The following is a 19,449-nucleotide window of genomic DNA, read 5'->3' on the forward strand; positions in this document are numbered from 1 at the left end:
TTAACTTAAATTTTTTTGTCATGTGCAAGATGATAAAAAAGTGTATTATAAATACTGCTATTTTAAAAATGAAATTATAATATCACTTTTTTAAACATATCCAATGAAATGTACATACTGTTAGTAATTTATTGCCTGCCATCATCCATTTGTTGGATTCTTTTGTTGCTAGTTGGAAATTTTACATCATTCTTGCTTCTTCTTGATCTTATATTTCCATTGTAGTTTCCCACATAATTTTATCCTGGTGTTTTATTCTTCAATATTATTTATTTATTTAAAATTTTTAAAAAGATTTTTATTTATTTATTTGACAGAGAGAAAGAGAGAGAGAGAAAGCACACAAGCAGGGGGAGCTGCAGGCAGAAGGAGAGGGAGAAGCGGGCTCCCTGCCGAGAAAGGAGCTGGATGTGGGGCTTGATCCCAGGATACTGGGACCATGACTTGAGCCAAAGGCAGACTCTCAACCAACTGAGCCACCCAGGTGCCTGTACTCTTCAATATATTTTAATGAGCACCTTATCATTCATTTCTATAACTAAAGATAATCAAAATCATTTAAAAAAGTTTTTGTACCTATAAGGTTCTGAGTAGTAATGCAATTTTTCTGGATTGAATTCTCATTACAAGTATCAGTATATTACCTATCAAGACCATCTATATCTACTATAATCTTATTAAATATGAAACATAAGAGATAATTTTGTTTGAAAATAGTTTCTTAGTGAAATAAATTGTACATTTCATTCATCTGGTTTCTGCAGTCAGATTTTGTATCCTGGAATGAATATTACTTATTGCTCTATTAAGGCAAGTTTCCACTATCTATTTACCTCCTATTTTTTCTATTCTATTCTATTTCTCTTCTAGAATATTCCTGTTCTGTTTCCTATCACATAGGTGTGAGCACCAAGAAATCTTGTTCACATAGAGAAGAGTGAAATGAGAGAGGTTCAATTAGAGCAATATCATTTAAGTATTTAGGCATCTCAGTTATAAGCCAAAGGTCACATTATAATTATCATTAAATATAATTATAGTTACATAATTGTAATTCTCAGCTGAAAAAAATAGCCTCCCTAATTTTGTTGAAAGCAAAGCACTGGTAACTAGGTCAATTGCAAAAGAGTTTGGAACTCAGTCATTAGAATCAATCTCATTCTCAGTTTCTAGGAAATGCACAAAATAGACTTACCAGTACTTATAAATGGTTACTGATTGTTACTTTCTTACCTAAAGACAACTAATATACTTTTAAAAATTTGGAAAATTAAAAATTTTTTTTAAAGATTTTATTTATTTATTTGACGGACAGAGATTACAAGTAGGCAGAGAGGCAGGCAGAGAGAGAGGAGGAAGCAGGCTCCCTGCTGAGCAGAGAACCCAATGTGGGGCTCTATCCCAGGACTCTGAGATCATGACCTGAGCCGAAGGCAGAGGCTTTAACCCACTGAACCACCCAGGCGCCCCGGAAAATTAAAATATTTTTAACTCAATTATGGTTTTATAAATAAAAACCTCATAAAATTCTTTAATTATTTTCTAAATCATGACTTACACATTTAGCTGATTAAATTTCTAGAAAATGTTCACCAATAACCTAATTTTGCAAAGCCAGTACTCATTGTCAAAATAATTGGTCAGATAAAACATTTACGATAGGACAAGTAATGCTTCATTTTTTTTATTCTAGTAAGCCCATAAATATATATCCTTATGGTAATTGTTTGACTTCTAAATTCTAAGGTAAGGTAGAGTATTGCTGGGTATTTGTTACCCAGAGGCAGGAGGACATTTCCACTTCAGAATTTCTTTTTATTTCTTTTTTTCTTTTAAATTTTATTTTATTTTTTCAGTGTTCCAAGATTCATTGTTTATGCACCACACCCAGTGCTCCCTGCAATACATGCCCTCCTTAATACCCACCACCAGGCTCACGCATCCCTTACCCCCCGTCCCTCCAAAACCCTCAGTTTGTTTCTCAGAATCCACAGTCGCTAATGCTTCATCTCCTCCTCAGATTTACCCCAATTCATTTTTCCTTTCCTTCTCCTAATGTCCTCCATGTTATTCCTTAAGCTCCACAAGTAAGTGAAACCACATGATAATTGACTTTCTCTGCTTGACTTCTTTCATTCAGCATAATCTCCTCCAGTCCAGTCCATGTTGACCCTTTCTGATGGCTGCGTAATATTCTATTGTATATATGGACCATATCTTCTTTATCCCTTCGTCTGTTGAAGGGCATCGTGGCTTTTTCCACAGTTTGGTGATTGTGGCCATTGTTGCTATGAACATTGGGGTACAGATGGCCCGCTTCAGTATTTCTTCCCACGCTCTCTGCTTTATTCTTATGGAACTCTCAGAGGAAATAGGCATTGACCATGGCTGAGGAAAAGAAGAGGCACTTTAAATGAAAGTTGTCATTATTTCTGTCACCCGTTGCCACAATATGTATGAGAACAGGAAATTTTGAAATGAACCCAAATTATCCATTTATAATGCTATATATTTTTTATTCCAGGAATATATTTAGGACAGATGGATGAATAAGGCCAATAATGGGCTTTGATGTCTTAAGGGAGTTTTTGCAAATATCACATTTTTAAAAAGATTTTATTTATTTATTTAAGGGAGAGAGAGAGAGAGAGCGCACAGGCAGAGGGAACGGCAGGCAGAAGGAGAAGCAGGCTCCCCACTGAGCAAGAAGCCCAATGCGGGACACGATTCCAGGATCTTGGGATCATGACCTGAGCCAAAGGCAGATGCTTAACTGACTGAGCCACCCAGGTATCCCGAAAATATCAATTTTTTGAATTGTTTTTTTGGAAGAGTCTGGCAAGAAGTTTCCTACTCCAAGATAGATCCAAAATACATATAACTGTAAGTGAATATTCATATATTAAAATAGATCTGCAAATTATACCTTAATTATATTAGTAACATTATGATAGTGATTTTATATAATTATTACCTACGAAGATCATAGGATTATTGATTGTACACAATTTCAGGGATTCAGAAATGATGTTGAAATATGTTGAGGCCAAAGCTGAACCTAAAAGGTAGACTTTAGCCAAATGTCAAAGTCAGAGATCAGAGTCACAGCATTCCAATTTTTAATAGTAGGTAGCCACTAAACTCACAAAATGAAAATATCATAATGAAATTCCAGTCACCAGTTAAATAGACACTCAATAAGTATTTGTGGAATGAAGTAATAAATAAAAAATTTGATATTATTTCCTGGCTAAAATAACGTTCATATAAACAATAAAAGTATCTGGAAAAGAAGAAATCTGAAATACAGTGTGAGAATTTTTTTTTTAAGATTTTATTTGGGGCGCCTGGGTCTCAGCCAGTTAAGCATCTGCGTTTGGTTCAGGTCATAATCCTGGGGTCCTGGGATGAAGCCCTGCAGAGGCCTCTCTGCTCAGCAGGGAGCCTGCTTCTCCTCCTCCCTCTGCCCCTTCTCTTGCTCATACACACACTCTCTTTTTTCTCGCGCTCTCAAATAAATAAATAAAATCTTTAAAAATTTATTTATTTATTTATTTATTAGAGAGAGAGAAAGAGAGAGAGAGAGAGCAGGGCAAAGGCAGAGGGACAAGCAGACTTCACGCTGAGCAGAGAACTGGATGCAGGGCTCAATCTCACGACCCTGAGATCATGAGCTGAGTGGAAATCAAGAATCAGACACAATCAACTGACACCCAGGTGCCCCTGGGAACATCTCAACCGGACTTAAGTTTGGACAACACAGGGGTTAATGAAATAGACTCACTCTTACATATTCTGCCATCTTGGGCCAATTACACAACTTCTCAGTGCTTCTGCTTCTTCAGCTGTAAAATTGGCTCAATAATAATAATAATTCCTGTATGACTGGATTACATTAATTAACATATGTAAATCATTACTGTTATTTATTGCTACATGAAAAAGAGAACAAAAGCTAAGTTATGGTTCTAATAATAGCATTAAATATTTACATAAATAAGGACTAGAGGAGAGTAAGTAATGATGAAAAGAGTTGACTTTGTGTCATTGATAATCTGATGTGTTAATTATATAAAAATTTTAAAAAAATTCTTAAAATAAAGCTATTTAAAAAAGCTCTACGGAAGACATCATTACCTTTGGACATATTTCTAAACCGATGTTATTTTCAAAGAACGACGTGTTTACAGAACATTGAGCAACTGTGAGTGGGTGAGAAATGTGTCCTTGCCATGGTAGTGATTGTGGAATGGGGGTAGAGTTATAAGTATTGCCAGGTGTAGAATAAAACTGGACTCAAGATTTTGAGACAACACAAAGTTGCAAAGTTTTAAGTTTGAAATAAATTCCAGAAGAGTTTTTTTTATGCATTTCATTTCACATCTTGCCCAAGTAATCAATCCAACATTATCATTATTGTTATTATTATTATTTCCCATCAAATCAAAAGCAGAAAGAAGGACTTCTATTTGCCAAAAATGTGGAGTAACAGAACTAACAGAAATTTCTGTTAATAACATGTTGGCAAATCAACTGATGAATTTATTACAAGAAGCAGGGGAGAACAGTCCTTGAGAGGCTACTGGAAGCAAGTTGATTACTATTAACAAATAGATGTGGAATCTGGATCTCTGCTCAGCGGGAAGCCTGTTTCCCCCTCTCTCTCTGCCTGTCTCTCTGCCTACTTATGATCTCTCTCTGTCAAATAAATAAATAAAATCTTAAAAAAAATAGATGTGGAGTGTATATTTAATATTTCTTTGTAATTAATAATTACAGAGAATTAATTACAGGTAATCGCATAGTTAAAATTTCTCTGTAAATTGCAATCTCTCTCTCCTATTATGCAGTAATACCTCTTCAGGATGTAGTAATCACTGACTGATTGTATGTTAAATAGTATGTATTTTATATTTCATTTGTTTTCTTGGAAGAATTGGACTATCTAGGGAGTGATCACTGCTGCGTAAGTATTATGGGATGGTGGTGGAGATTTGGGGTTATAAATCTTTAGAATTACTCACTTCAAATTTTTAGCATTGGGATTGTGAAGGGGAAGCTAAAAGTGAAATAACAGTGGTTATTTAGGAAATTAGAACTTCCTCAAGGCTGCAAGAAAAGTCCAGAAACTGAAACAATTATATCTTTAGAATAATGCTTTCTAATATAAAACATAGATAATTCCATGAAAAGGTGAAGTAAATAAAAGACATGGTTAAAATACTGTAATAAGCTATTAAAATAGTGAACAAGTTGGGATGTTTGGGTGGCAGTTGGCTGAGGGTCTGAGTTCTGGTTTTGGCTCAGGTGGTGATCTCAGGGTCCTGAGATCGAGCCCAGTGGGGATTCTGCTTGGGATTTTTTTCTCCCTCTCCCTCTGCAGAGAGTTCTCTCTCTCAAATCAATCAATCAATCTTGAAAAAAATGGAATAAGTTAAAAATGGAAACTGAAAAATATAAAAATAAATGTACATTAAAGAAAAAAAGTCAAATATGAAAAATAAGATGAGGTAGTAAAAAAAAGAAAGAAATTGTCATCTGAATAAAGAGTTAAACTGGGGTAAGCTCAAAATTGTCCAAAAAAGATGAATTCATTTGGGAATAGAAAAGGAGTTGCCATTAGGGGCATAGAAACTGTAACGGGCTGCAGGTGGGTGTGTTGAGGGTTTGGGGGTGGGCTGTTTTTATGGGCAAGGACTGTGAAGAGGGGAGAGTTCACTTAGAGACTGTGAAAATGAAACACAGAGAACAGCTTTGAAAATTCCCTGAGCAGACTAAACCAGTCCAATCATACATATAAAGCTCAAGTCAGCTTTTTTTTTTTTTTTAAAGTTTATTTATTTGTCAGAGAGAGAGAGATAGAGTAAGTAGGGGGTGGGCGTGCAGAGCCAAAAGGAGAAGCAGTCTCTCCCCTGAGCAGTGAGCCTGATGCGGGACTTGATCCCTGCACTCTGGCTTCATGATCTGAGCTGAAGGCAGACACTTAACCAATTGAGCCACCCAGGTGTCCCTCAAGTCAGCTTTTTGTGAGGTTGACCTGATGTGGTCATTGTTCACGTCTCTGGAAGCCATAGGCAAAAATTTCCCCAAGGTTCACGTGAGGGAACCCCTGACCAATTCCCTATCATTTAAGAAAATTCCAACATTATCAGTTTTCTGTAAATAAGGCATTTATGGGAAATTAGTCTTTCTCAGTTCCTACGTTTTTCCTCCCTTTTCTCTTGTTGACTTTTGCCTGAGATTTTCCATTTTAGATTGAAATTCTTTTACATGCTTCCCCTTTTTTCACATTTTCCCCTTTGATCAAGATGCTTCAAAGAAAACAATGCTGGTCAATTCTGTCATTCCGGTGTTGTTAATTTTTGTCAAAGTCATAGTTCTTTACAGATTGTATTGTATAGTGTAGAGCAGAGAAGGGTTGTCCTCAAGTGTGTTTTTCCATGAAGCTGGGGGACCATCTCATGTGTCTTGTCCCACAGAGGAGGGACAGGGTATGGAATATCACTGGCCTTCAAGAGGGTTGAAAATCAAGAATCTCAGTTATAGCCTTTTAAGAGGGTTGGTTTAGTTTCCATGGTCAGTTGAGTTTCAGGAAAATCCTTTGAAAGGAAAAGAATTTTATTTTGAACCTACATTTGGGAAGAAGTCATTTGCTTACTGCCATAGAACAGAAATTTATTCACTATTTGTTAAAACATACTTCTCAGCTAATTTCCTAAATTGATCATTTTTAATAGATCAAAACTGTCCCAAGTTCCAGGAGTTTGGTCAACTTCTGCTAGCTCATTGCTACTGTCTTTCATTATTTTTAGTTCTCGTGTTATTTTTCTCAAATTACTCATATAAAAACAACATTTTTTTTCCCAAATAGGACCCAGATGCCCCCCTGCTAAGCAGTAAGCAGGTTTAGGGCTCAGCAGTGTTCTAGCACTATTCCTATAAGGCTACCTTTTTGGGTTGTGGATATTCAAAAGCTCAGTCAGCAGTATTGAAAGTGGTAGACACGACAGTCAAAAGACTGCAGATTTTGTTTTCAAGGTCTGCTACTGAAATCCAAGCTAAAAAATCTCTAGGGAAAACATGTCCAAACCCTTTCTATCTACTGTAGGATTACTTGTAGACAGCCCCTCAAAATTATATTATATTATATTATATTATATTATATTATATTATATTATATTATTCCCAGTTCAGATGTGTCCTTTTAAGTAGAGAGGAGAAAGACTTTAGATTAGGTATATAAGCAGTAGAGGGAAGAATGTTTCTTAATTTTGGCATCAGGGCTGAGGGCAATGATCCCACAATGTCTTTTCCAATTAAAATAAAACATAGAATATGCCCCCCCGCCTTTTCCACATAAAAAGAAATGCCCGGGGTGCCTGGGTAGTTCAGTGGATTAAGCATCTGCCTTCTGGTCAGGTCATAATCTCAGGGTCCTGGAGTTGAGCCCTGAGTAGGGCTTCCTGCTTGGTGGGGAGTCTGCTAGTTCCTCTCCCTCTGCCCCTTCCCCTGCTTGTGCTCACTTTCTCTCTCTCCAAAAAATGATAAGTAAAATCTTAAAAAAAGAGAGAGAGATATGCCTAATGTATTCTAAGGATGAAGCATAGTTGGGTTCTTGGCCCAGATTCTTTCTCCTGAAATGAAAGAGGGCATATTAGGATCAGAAATATAACCATTTATATGGAACACATGAGATCCGGTTTACTAGCATTATGGAAATTGTTTTATGAACATCTTCAATTTCTATAGACCTGAAGAAACAACTGAGCTGATCTAGTATAAGTAAAATTTTGGTGGAGGTCTGGATAGCTAGGGAAAAAAGATATTTAGGGAAAAAAGCAAGTTGAATTGTTTCCCTTGTGTTCACCTAGGTTGTATAAAATAATATAGTTACAAATATTCTGTGGGAGAAATCCTGATCCTTCCATTTTCGTCATGGTTTTCAAGACAAAGATTTTGGATACAAGTCCAGACCTGAGTGACCCTTTACGAGTAAGGTATACCCAATAGAAATCCCTAATATTTGGCACCAGTCTTCTAGAAAAAGGACATGTATGGTTTCAAAAGTACCGCAGGAAAATCCTTTATCTTTACTAGACAGGTGTCACCATCCTTCTAAATACAGTAGCCAGGCCATGATTTAGATTCATCATGAGCATTATTTCTCTGGCAGAAAGCCAATAAACAGTAAGGTAGCAGAATCAGAGAGTTTCTGTAAGGTGGGAATAAAATGATGTGTCAAAGCCAAAGTAGAGAATGGTAGAAAAACTAGAAGAAGATCCTTTGAAGGCCTGGATGACATGATTCAACTAAACATAGGGTAATTAAAAAAATGTGAAGTTGTGCAGGCCTAGTTTGGATATCTTGGGTAAGTTGTCTATTTCAGATGCTGTCTGTTTCAGTTCCCAGAGATTTGTAGTTTCAGGTCACCCATCGGTGTACAAGTTCACTCAGGTTTTGGGGCCTTCTTGAGATGTGACACATGAATCCAGGTGTCTATTCCTTGAAGTCTGGCTATGCAGAGATTAGTTAATAACACCTCTACCAGAATCTCTCTTGCCAGAGAGCTTAAAGAATTTTTTTGGAGATGTCCTTCCAGTAGACAAAGTTTATAGGCTTAAGATGTGAGTTTGTCTTCATGTTTTGGGAATGCACTGTGGAAAGACTGTCCTACAAGAACATGATTATTTTCTAAGTACTTGATCAGGCCTTTGCAAAACTGAAAAACTGAAGTATATCCCCCTTTATTACTTGTGGGTTAAGATAAGTGTGTATGTTTATGTGGGGGGAGGGGGCATCTAAATGCATTAGCTGTTCTGTAGTTCTCTCAAAAGGCAAAAGTTAGGGTGGCTCAGATGGTCAAGCATCCCACACTTGCTTTCTGCTCAGGTCCTGATCTAATGGGTCGTGAGATCGAGCTCTGCTTCAGGCTCTATGCTCAGTGAGTCAGCTCACTGAGGGAGATATTCTCTCTCTCTGCCCCTTCCCCCACTCGTGCTTTTTCTCTCTCTTTCTTAAGTAAATAAATAAAATCCTTAAGAAATGTGAAAGTTTATGCATCCTGAAGTAGATCTAAGATATAGAAGAACCAATGGTAAACATTTGGCCAGGGTGTTTGGAGAGTTTCAACTAATTTAGCTAACAGTCTGAATAAGTCCATTTGTGTGTTTGACCAGTCCTGAAGACTGAGGATGATAAGCACAATGGCAGTGTTGCAGAACTAGCGAGATACTACAGACTCATCGAAGTATTTGAGTAGTGAAGTGGGTTCCATGATCACTATGAAGTTGGGGGGGGGCAGGGTGATCCTCAAGTGAGAATAATGTTTTCTAGTAAGATGTTAGCTACAGAAAAGGCAGTTACCTGTCTACATGGGAAAGCTTTAGTTCAGTGTAAAAACATGTAAACCATTACTGGAACATACTTATATCCCTAAGATGGGAGCAATTGTGTGTGAAATCCATTTGCCAAACCTTGAATAGTACATTGGGTAAATTAAAATGTCCAGGAGAATTACAGTTAAATTTCCCTGGGTTAAGTTTAGGACCAATGGAACAAGCAAGATAAACATGTTTTGCAGCCTTGCCAATGTTTCACCACTAATATTGATTCATGAATGTTAGCTGATTAATTATTTAATTTCATGTATTGTAGTTAATAATGGAAATTTTAGACCTCTCTAGCAGGACCCATTTGTTATTAGGTTCAAATCAAATTTTCTTTTCTTCATAATCACTTAGACATTGAATTTTGTTTTTCCTATTTGGAGGCCAAATTTTGTATTTCCCTTATTAATCCTCTTAGGTCAGCACCAGGGAAAGTGATTTTCTAGTCTTTGAATCCCAAAGGAGCCGTGGTAACATCCTTAATGTAAGGACCTATTTAGCCAGAGCAACTCCATCTTGGTTAAAAGCCATTCTGTTGTTCGTGCAGTAAAACTTAAACTGACACTGCCCCCCCCCCGCCCCCGCCCGAGAAACTTACTTAGAAGCAAGTCTGGGAAACCAGTGATATGTGGTCAGCTAGTTCCTAATAACAGAGCCCAGAATACAAGGCCAGGTCGGCCAGTTCCTAATAACAGAGCCAGAGTCTCATTTATCTTACATCTGAGGTACTCTTTTTGTTTTTGTTTTTGTTTTTGTTTTTTAAAGAGTTTGTTTATTTATTCGACAGACAGAGATCACAAGTAGGCAGAGAGGCAGGCAGAGAGAGAGGGGGAAGCAGGCTCCCCGCTGAGCAGAGAGCCCGATGTGGGGATTGATCCCAGGACTCTGGGATCATGACCTGAGCCGAAGGCAGAGGCTTTAACCCACTGAGCCACCCAGGTGCCCCATCTGAGGTACTCTTACAAATTATTTGAATTAGTATTTCAAGGAGGATTTGACCAAAGATAAAGTCCTTGGGCATCCCTGAGGCTGGCAGAAAGAACAAAACCCAGCTGTTCATCCTCCCCCTATCTTTTATTTTTCCTTCCGTTTCTCTTCTTCTTGCTCCTTTTCCTTATGGTTCTCTCTTTTTCTCTGTATATGAGCATCTCCCTTTTTCATACACGCTGTCTCTCTCCATGACAATTCATGGAAAATCTTACAAGTTTTAATCTTAGTCTATTGTGTTCTTCTTTGGAATACTGTGAGAGCATATGGAACATGCTTTTCAGACCAATTATGAGAATGTTTCTTTTCACACTTTGTTTCTGAATTACATATTTTATCCAAGTCTCTAGCTGCCTGCAAATACATGGAAACAGTACAATTAATTTGAACATCTTTTAAAAATTTCTTCCAGGAAGAACTAGTTTCAAGGATGCTACATCTTCTGAAATGACCACTGCTTCTAGAAGATAAGCCAACTGAAAATATTTGTGGACTTCCTTTCAATGACTCAAGATTTCAAATAATGAAACATTGTGAATATCTCGTAATGCTTTCTACATCAGCCTGGGCTGACTTGTCACCAATACAATTACAAAGCAACATCTAACCCTGAGAAATGACTTTTTAAGGGAAACTGTAATTCTGATAAATGAATACTTCAGGGACGCCTGGGTGGCTCAGTTGGTTGGACAACTGCCTTCGGCTCAGGTCATGATCCCGGAGTCCCGGGATGGAGTCCTGCATCGGGTTCCCAGCTCCACGGGGAGTCTGCATCTCTCTCTGACCTTCTCCTCACTTATGCTCTCTCTCACTGTCTCTCTCAAATAAATAAAAAAAAAATCTTAAAAAAAAAAAAAGTAAAAAAAATAAAAAAATGAATACTTCAATGACTATACATTGTTGATATAAGAAATTATATCAAAAGGTGTCTAGATATGAATTGTTCTTGCATATTCTGTGATTAAAATCTGTTTTTGATATGTTACTGGATTGTATTAGATAGCATTTCATTTAGAATTATCTATACTCCTAATTGATATTGGTTAGTTTTCATTTTTGGAGCTGTATCTCTGGGTTTTGGCATTAAGCTGACTTTATAAAATGAAGTGGAGGTCCTATTTGAGGAAGTAGTTGAAATATTACTGGAAGTCCCCAGCTCACTAAAGGTTAACTATATCTCAGTTAAGTGCCTTTTTTAGTAAAATTAGTAAAATAAATATGGTATTTATTCTGTTCTAGCTTTCGATTATATTTGTGTCAAGTTTAGTCATTTACTTCATACTAGGAGAAGTCTACTTTCTCTTTATTTTCAAATTAGTGCGCTGATTCTCATTATAATGATCTCTTATAATTAGTGAAACTATATAATATATTGTCCAATTTAGGACTTCTGACATAAAATGGCCACTAGTAATAATTAATTTGAGGATAACAGGCACAAGTCAGTAGGTCCCAGACCGACTAGTACATAAGTTTAGTACATAAATTCTCTACTCATAAATTATTCATTGCCCATTTAGGCAGACTTATGTATCCTTTCTCATTCCAGTGCTGGTTTTATGGGTCTCTATTTTTCATTTTTGTAAGAACGTTAGTTTTTACATTTATTTTCAAAGAATTTGTTGGTTGAGTTCACTCCTTTTTTTTTTAAAGATTTTATTTATTTATTTGACAGAGAGGTAGAGAGAGTAGAAGTAAGCAGAGATGCAGGCAGAGGGAGGGGGAGAAGCAGGCTCCCAGCCCAGCAGGGATGTGGGGCTTGATCCCAGGACTCTGGGATCATGACCTGAGCCAAAGGCAGCCGCTTAACCAACTGAGCCACCCAAGCGCCCCTGTTCACTGCTTTTAAAAGTGTGATTTTCTATTTTATTTTTTATTTTGATCATTACTAATTCACTCTTTCAAGTTCCTGAAAATTAGCTTTTTGTAATATTTTTAACTACATAAAGTGAGTAATTAAGATCGTTATTTATAATCTTTCTTTGATTAGCTTATTTTAAATCAAACAGTTCCCTCAGAAAACTCCTTTTCTTCTGCTTTGGTGGTTGTGGTATGAAGAGGCTTCAATTTTCATTTCTTTTTAAAGAGTTTGTAATCTCAGTTCTGTCAACCTTACAGTTTATTTGCATAACAGGTTTTAGATTTCTATTTCTTTCTTGGTATTTTTGTGAGGAAAATAAGGCTTTTTGTTCAGTTATTTTTTTCAGCTTTTTCTCTCTCGATTCATGTGGCAAGATATCTTTCTCACGCAGTTCCAAGGATCCCTGGGCCAAAAGAACTTTCTAGAATCCTTGTTTCAGAAGTTTTGATTACCTTCCTTTTAAAGCTCTTTTGTCTTTTCAAGTCACAAATCAGTTTTCTTATAATTTTTTTTTCCTTGATAATTTCCTGAAGGCTGACTGGCTGTCAATCAGGTTTGTTGCATGTATAAATTTTTCATATAGGCTATTCATGTCTAAATATCCATTATTTTAAAACACTTCCAAGCACCCTGGATATCATCAAACTTAAACCTCTCTTTCTCAGGGGAATGGTTTCAAAGCAGAGAGATAATTTGAACTTGTAAAACCGAAGCTGGATTCCAAATAAATTACAGTTTTAAGGAAATTAAGAAGACCTCTTTCACTTGGTTGCTCCTTTATGGTGACTTTTTGACTTTGTTCTGAAATAGTCTTATTTCCAAATTGAAGTAGTTATTCTGTTGTGTGAGTATTTGTTGCAATACACCTATAACATTGAATAACTTGGGTTTAAGCATTTTATCCTTCTGGGGGCTCTGTATGACTTATTCAAAGATCATCGAAGTTTTGGAGAAAGCACATATACATTTCTGTCTTCCTGTTATCTCTTTCTCCATTCTTATCTTCAATGCATTTCCAAACTAGAGAAGGACATTCTTTTTGTCCTGTAATTTGAAAATAAGATTTCATGACAGGCCAACATTTCCACATTTTTGACACGGCTGACGTCTATGACAATCATCTTGTGGGCTCGTGTTTAACTAGGCTATCTTCTTCCATTTCTGTAATGTCAGAAATCTTATTGACATGCTTCTGCACATTTTGAAGAAGCTAAAAAGTGAGAAATCTTTCATTATGAAAGCGTCAATACTATAGGTAAGCGAATTACACCCTTTTCAGCCATCTTGTGTACACAATATGCAGGACATTTTTCATTTTTTTTTGGTAAAAAATTATAGACTGAATAGAATTTGTCAAAACTTACATTTTCATGGTCTGCCAATGTGAAAAATCTAATTTGTATTTGGAGAAGGTATCAACAATCTTTTGTTTTATATTTCCTGTGGTTTTATTAATATCTTCATTAGAAATCAAGGAGAGAATTTAAAATTTCATTTTTCATATCAGAGTACATAAAATCTAAGGAGGACATTTTTGTGAATATAATTTGATGAAAGTTACTTGATATGCTGTTGAAGTCATGATCTTCGGTAAAGATCTGAAAAAAATAGCTTTTACCTATAAAGGACCTTTAACCTATAAAGGACCAACGGACAGATCTGTCATCAAAATTTCTCTCTTGTTTGCCCACGGGCCATTTTAGTTGTGACCTTTAAATCAGAAAATGTAATTTTACTTAATTTTTCATAGAACAGTCCAGGGTTGGATGCAATTATGTGTGTCCCTTCAAGTAGCATGCCAAAACAAATTCAGTGGCTATTATTTTTAACTAATTGATTTGGGAGATGAAAAAAACTTTTGGCTGACCTTGGAGTAATCACCTGCCATACTGTAGACTTGTGAAAAACAGTCTTTTTCTTTAAAATCACTTTGAGGTATGACTAACATGCAAAAAACTCTCTATATTTTATGCATACAATGATGAGTTTGTAGGTGAATATATATCTGTGAAATTATCACTAGTGACATACACATATCCATCACTTCCCAAAGTTTCCTCCCATTCTCTTTATTATTTTTTTTGAGAGATTCAGTCTTCATGTGCTTTCATATCCTTTTCTCCACCATGCTTAATTCCAAATTCTTTCCTGCATGTTGTGCAGGATGCTTTCTTGGTTAACTCCCTGATCCAGTTGCATGTATCCTTTCATCTATCATTAAAATAACACATAAAATTAAGTGCCTGCTTTCGGCTCAGGTCATGATCCTGGAGTCTTGGGATCAAGCCCCATCTTGGGCCCCAGGCTCAGAGGGAGTCTGCTTCTCCCTCCCCCTTATCCTTGCTCCTTCTCTCTCACTCTCAAATAAATAAAATCTTTAAATATAAAATAAAATAACACATTTAGCTTTTTATTTATTATTATTTTTTTTTGTATTGTCTGGGTGATGCTGGCCTTGGTATATCCCTGGGCTGAATGTATCACCCCAAGGTTCACACTTTGAGGCCCTAATCTCCAGGGATGGTTTTTAGAGGTGGGGCCTTTGGGAGGTACTTAGCATTATATTAATTCTTGAGGTGGGAGCTCTCATGATGGGATTACTATCTTGAGGAAGGGAGGAGGAGACACAAAATCTCTCTCTACAACTTGTGAAGATATAGCAAGAAGACAACCATCTGTATACTAGGAAGAGGGGTCTCACCAGATCCAGACCATGCTAGCACTCTGATCACAGATTTCCAGCCTCCAGAACTATGAAAAATAAATGTTTGTTGTCTAAGCTACCCGGTCTATGATGTCTTGTTATAGCAGCCCAAACTGACTAAGACTACAATGCAACCATTTTCGTTTTCATTATCTGAACTCTTATACTACATAATCAAAACAGTCACGATGTCAAAAATTAAAGTAGCACTCTCTTAATACTGAGCACAACTAGTTCACGAAGTTAAGGATGGATTGTTAATGTTTATGACCACAGCACACTTAAGTTGCTTGCTTAAGTAGCATCACTTTGAGCGATGAAATAATGAATGGCCCATTTTTGTGATCCATGGATCATGGTGGTCTGTATCAGTGGTTGGAAAAAAAAAACCAAAACCCAGTAACTATCAGAGGCTGATGATGCCATATACAGTAGACATTCAAAACAGTGTTGTTTCCAGCCCCTATATTTTGCATCATCATATTTGTTTTGTACTTTTTCTCCAACTTCTCACTTCCAAAAATCCGAATTTTTTTTTTTCATCCTGGGGAATGACTTACCAGGAAATGGATTTTCATTGCCGTTAGTGGGCCAGACTTTGGTGAATCAAGATGGTTGGCCATCATAGGGTATCTGTTTTTTTTTTTTTTTTTAAGATTTTTATTTATTCATGGACAGTGAGAGATCACAAGTAGGCAGAGCAGCAGGCAGAGAGAGAGGAGGAAGCAGGCTCCCCGCTGAGCAGAGAGCCCGACGTGGGACTTGATCCCAGGACCCTGAGATCATGACCTGAGCAGAAAGCAGAGGCCCAACCCTCTGAGCCACTCAGGCGTCCCAGGGTATCTGTTTTTATTGAGATATTGGGAAAGAAAAATCTGACTCTGCATGAGGATCTTATTGCCCTGCTCTTATGTCAATAGTTTTTTTTTTTTTTTTGTTTTTGTTTTTTAGTTTGTTTTCTTCTTTTGCTGTGGTCTTGGAATGCTCTAAGGTGTCAGGGAGAAAGCACAGGGGAGGGAAATATTTTAAAAATAAATAGTTTAAATTCTGAGATCTAACCCTACCATACTTAATAACATCTGCTGAACACATTAGACTCATTTTGAAATTGAAAAGCAAACAAACATTCAAGAAAAAAAACAAAAAAACAGACTCTTACAGAGCTTGTTTTATTTGCAGAGCAGAGGGTCATAGGATAAACAAGTAGCTTCTGCTACAAATGCCCTTTCACCCACTTCATGTATATTCAGAGCAAAAGGAAGGATAATTAGTTGAAAATCCATTTTTTTCTTAAACAATGTTATCTGATTTTCACCAGAAAAATAATAAGGAAGAGATTAACTTGTCATTATTTTGCTATAGCACTCCACAAGGATAATTTGCTAAGTGCTTGCCATAGAACAGATGCTATCCTAAGAATGTGACACTTATTCATGCATTTAATCCTTACAGTAATCCGGTGACAGAGTTGATACTATTATCTCAATTTTATAGTCGAGGAAACTCATGCACAGATAGATTGGCAAATTGCTCAACCTGGTACTTGAACCTAGTCGACACATTTCAGAGATCGTGTTTTTAAACTTACACTTAAAAAGATAAAGCTGAAATCATCAGTGGGAAAAGAAATATTAGAGCTAATAAAATGATTCAATAAAATTGTCTGATAAAAAGCAAAAACACCTAAACCAAGAGTTTTAATATGCCTGAAAACCAGATACAAGCAAAATAAAGATAAGAGCAGGTCACAAAAACATTTTTTAAAATTAAGAATAATATTATTGAGAACAACATACTTGTCTGATTACTAAAATTTTATGGTGAAATAAACATAGCTGAAGGTGCAGACACAAATTCTTTATTAAGGAAACTTTATTAAGTCTTCACAAAATGGTTCAGCTATTTTCAAAGAAATCTAAATCTTGGAAATGATTGCCAAACTTTCCAAAGATTCTACTGTCTGGTTATTTTGGGAGAGAATTCCTCTCTGGTGGGGCCTAGCAAAGTAAAAGTTAGGTTTTAAAACAAACGGGAGGATGTGTGTGTGGAGACCCCCAACTTAATATTTGTGGAATATTAAAGAAAAGTACTAGCATTATCTTCTCTGGTTCCCCTTTTTAAATTTTTGTTTTTATTATTTTTTAAAGAAAGTATTTATTTATTTGAGAGAGAGAGAGAACCTGAGTGTGGGGAGGAGGAGCGGGACAGGGACAAGCAGACTCCCCACTGAGCCTGGAGCCCAATGTGGGGCTTGATCCCAGGACCCTGAGATCATGACCTGAGCTGAAGTCGGATGCTTAACTGACTGAGCTACCCAGGCACCCTCCCCCTCTTTCTTCAAAAATAAATAATAAGAAGGAGAATGGAGAAGATAGTTTATTTCTGTATAGAAGCTTATTTATAGGGTTGTTGTTATAGGCTGAACTGTGCCCCCCCATTTCCAAATCTATATGCTGAAGCTCTAACCCCCAATACTTCAGTCTGTGACTGTATTTAGAGGTGGGGCCATTGAAGAGGAGATTGTATTAAAAAGGAGGCTGTTAGGGTGGGCCTAATCTAATCCGACTTGTGTCTTTATAAGAGGAAATTTGGACACCGCAAAGACACACGAGGAATTTAGAACACAGAAGAAAGACCTTGAGGACATAGCAAGAAGGGTGATGGCCACATGTAAAGCAAGGAAAAAGGACTCAGAAGAAACCAAACCTGCTGACACCTTGATCTTGGAATTCCAGCTTCCAGAACTGTGAGAAAACAAATTTTAGTTGTTTAAGCCCCTCAGTGTGTTGTATTTGTTACAGCATTTCTAGCAAATGAATGCGGACAACTAGGAAGATTTCCCCTCATGCAGGTTAAAAGGCCCAGAATGCCAATGGAGTGTATCTAGATTATACCTCTAGACGGCTGTTTGCATTTTTCAGTTTTGCTGGGGCTGTGAATAGCCAAGACTACTTGCCAGAAAGAAAGGTTATTAGATGAACAATTAATGCAAAACTATAAAAGCTATCAAAGAGGTGTGTTAGTCCCATATTATTCTTGGATAGATTTTTTTGTTGTTGCTAAAAATTCACACTTGCTTGTTTAAATACCAAATTGCACAATCTTGGACAAATAAGAAGGGTATAGATAAGGGCAAAATGAGAGAAGTCCCACAGAGAATATTATAGGATGGGGAGAGGCCTTGGCAGAGGATGCAGAATTTTTTTTTTTTTTTTTTTTTTTTTGAACAGCCATCAGGGCACCAGGGATAACCAGAAGACTGAAACAGCTGACACCTTTCTCCGTCCAGGTAGTCCAGAGGCCAAACATTGTTCCATGAGCAACCCAAGTAGGGCTCTCTGTTATAAGATGTTGGAGATAGAGGTACAGCTTGGGGAATCCCAGGGCTTCCCAATGGTGTTGTGAAGGCTATTTTCCTGGAAGTTGCTGGAAGGATGTGGGGGGAGCTAGGGAAATGAGATTTATAATGCTGAGATGAGGGCGCCTGGGTGGCTCAATCATTAAGTGTCTGCTTTTGGCTCAGGTCATGATCCCAGGGTCCTGGGATTGAGCCCCGCATCAGGCTCCTTGCTCAGCAGGAAGCCTGCTTCTCCCTCTCCCACTCCCTCTGCTTGTATTCCCTCTCTCCCCCTCTCTCTGTCAAAATGAATAAATAAGATCTTAAAAAAAGAAAAAAGAATGCAGTGATTCACATCTGGGCAGCCAAGGCCACCTTGGAAGTCCAAGGGGCAGAGGCCGGTACCTGGAGAACTCAGATCTGGCAGGAGGTGTTGACCAAGAAGAAGAAATAGTAAGTAACCAAAAGCATTTATTTGGAGTCAATGGATTGCAATCCTGAGACAGAGTGGACCAAAATCAAAAGTGAGTAATACAGGCTTATAAAGGCAAAAACCACAAGGTTATATAATCTGTTTAGAAGGAATGGGTGCTGATAGAGTTAAAAAGACTATCTAATAGACAATTGCTATTCAGTTAACAGATGCTACGTTATCTCTATTTCACTGCAAAGGAGTAAGATGTATTCCATAAGATGGTGCAGGTGCAACTGACAAGTTGCAATTGACAGAAGCCAGAAGTTCATGGTGCTCCAGAAATTGAAACAGGAGACATGCATAAGTCCTGCTTCCTCAATATCCTCCTGACCCTATTCTGCCGGACTCTTTTAGCCACGTTTACTTCACTTTGGAATCTTCTTCCACATATGTTCTTGAAAGAGGCTGAGCCTGATTTCCCTTACCAGAGATTGTCCCCAATTTTCTCCCTCAATACTAAGTACCCACCTGTGGTACTACATATTTCACAGTTGAGAAAACTGAAGCCAAAGATGTTACAAAATGTGCCTAGATTGCAACCTTGACATTTTAGCCAAGGTAGTGTGCTTCCTGAGTCTATGCTTTTACTACTGTACCATAATGCTTCTATAATGAAGTAATTAAATAATTAACGAAGCAATTAAATAATAAATAAATAATGAAGTAATCAAATAATCAATAATTAGATAAATAATGAAG

This window comes from Lontra canadensis, unplaced genomic scaffold (assembly GCF_010015895.1).
Source record: "Lontra canadensis isolate GAN:19392208 unplaced genomic scaffold, GSC_riverotter_1.0 scaffold9, whole genome shotgun sequence".
NCBI classification, from domain to species: Eukaryota; Metazoa; Chordata; class Mammalia; order Carnivora; family Mustelidae; genus Lontra; species Lontra canadensis.